Source organism: Chinchilla lanigera, unplaced genomic scaffold (genome assembly GCF_000276665.1).
Source record: "Chinchilla lanigera isolate Chin_1 unplaced genomic scaffold, ChiLan1.0 scaffold00126, whole genome shotgun sequence".
NCBI lineage: Eukaryota > Metazoa > Chordata > Mammalia > Rodentia > Chinchillidae > Chinchilla > Chinchilla lanigera.
Window position 1 is genome coordinate 1,501,282 of NW_004955527.1, and position 1,616 is coordinate 1,502,897.

The following is a 1,616-nucleotide window of genomic DNA, read 5'->3' on the forward strand; positions in this document are numbered from 1 at the left end:
GGGGGGGGGGGGGTAAGGTCACCCCTGCGTCTCTCTGTCCACGTGAAAAAGGAGCCCCGGTGGCTTATAGGGGCCCCGCCCCAGCTGAGACGCGCCAGGGTCTGATGGGAAGTGGGGTCTGCTCTGAAATACCCACCCCGCCCTGCAGTCTGCTGAAAAATGAGCTGTTCTTATTACTTTGAGGCTTTTGATTCCAAACCTCGTTGAAAATGTTCAGCGTTCCTTTCCCTTTTGTGCTGTTTCTCCTTCTAGAAACGGGCTCCGTGTTCGCTTTTGGAGAGAACAAGATGGGGCAGCTGGGCCTCGGCAATCAGACGGACGCCGTCCCCAGCCCTGCGCAGGTAGCAGGCACAGTTTGTTCTTTATACGGGTTCCGTCTGGGTTCAGGTTGACAACTTTACCAAAAAAGCTTTTCCCAAAGGACAAACGTGTGTAGCGAGGCCTTGCCTCAAGTCCGTTCTGTTGGAAAGACAGTGGAAAGGGTTTTCTGGATGTAGATTTGTCTTCATCTGTAAAGACTTTGGTTTGAACTTGTGTGGGGGCCACCTGCCAGGGGCTTAGAGCACAGATAAGTGCTGTGATGACAGGTGTGTGCCGTCACACCCGGCCCAACTGCCTCATTTTGAACCATTTTATTTCTCAGACCTTCACTTAAGACTCAAGAGCCAAAGCTGGGCGTGATGGTGCATGCCTGTGATCCCAGCACTCGGGAGGCTGAGGCAGGAGGATCGCAAGTTTCAGCACTGCCTGGGCAACTTAGCAACTTAGTAAGACCCTGTCTCAAAATAAAAAAAGGCCTGGGGATATAGCTTAGTGCAAGGGCCAGGGTTCAGTCCCCAGTATTACAAGAAAGGATTCGAAACCTGAGTAGCTCGACAGTTGTAAACAAGAGTGTAGCATGGTTTGTCCTAACTGGCGGGCGCTGACACTAATAAAACATCTGTTATCTGAAAGTTGAGGCTGATACTGGAACTGGTGGCGGAAGTAAGGCTTGGGCTTACTGATCTGTTCCTGTGTTCTCCAGCCCGTGCTCTTGCCTTCACGGACTTTAATATTTTTGTTTTTTTGTTTGTTTGTTTGTTTTGTCCACCCGCCCCCCCATACCGGGAATTGAACTCATGACCTTGCGCTTGCCAGGCAGGCACTGTACTGCTGAGCTAAATCCCTAGCCCCGCCATCACTGACTTTAGAGCTTCACTGCCTGGCATGAGCCCCGATGTGTGAGGCACATCACCGTGCATTTTGGGGTTCAGAGCCCCAGCATCTGAGTCATTTTTTTTACCTCTGCTCTGTCCTGGGAAAGTGAAGGTCACCAGGGTGTTTCGTTGCCTATATTCTGAGCTTCGTATTGTCCACATGCACCCAGCTTTTGCCTTCGGAGTTGTGGGGTCCATTAAACCTCTTTTGGATCCCAGTGGTTGTATCACAGCATCTCGGAGAAGGAGAGACTTTATCAGTCTGTAAGAACAAGTCTGAGGGTCTGCTGTCTTGTCTTTTCAGATAATGTACAACGGCCAGCCAATTACCAAAATGGCCTGCGGGGCGGAATTCAGTATGATAATGGACTGCAAAGGAAACCTCTATTCCTTTGGGTGCCCTGAATACGGCCAGCTGGG

The 1,616-nt window shown here is 50.8% G+C and overlaps 1 protein-coding gene across 1 annotated transcript in view; it reads left to right on the forward strand.

The window, feature by feature from the left end:
• The window catches only part of Rcc2 (regulator of chromosome condensation 2), a gene marked incomplete at its 5' end in the record, with an annotated part of 21,933 nt that overhangs the window by 11,103 nt on the left and 9,214 nt on the right, over nt 1-1,616 (forward strand).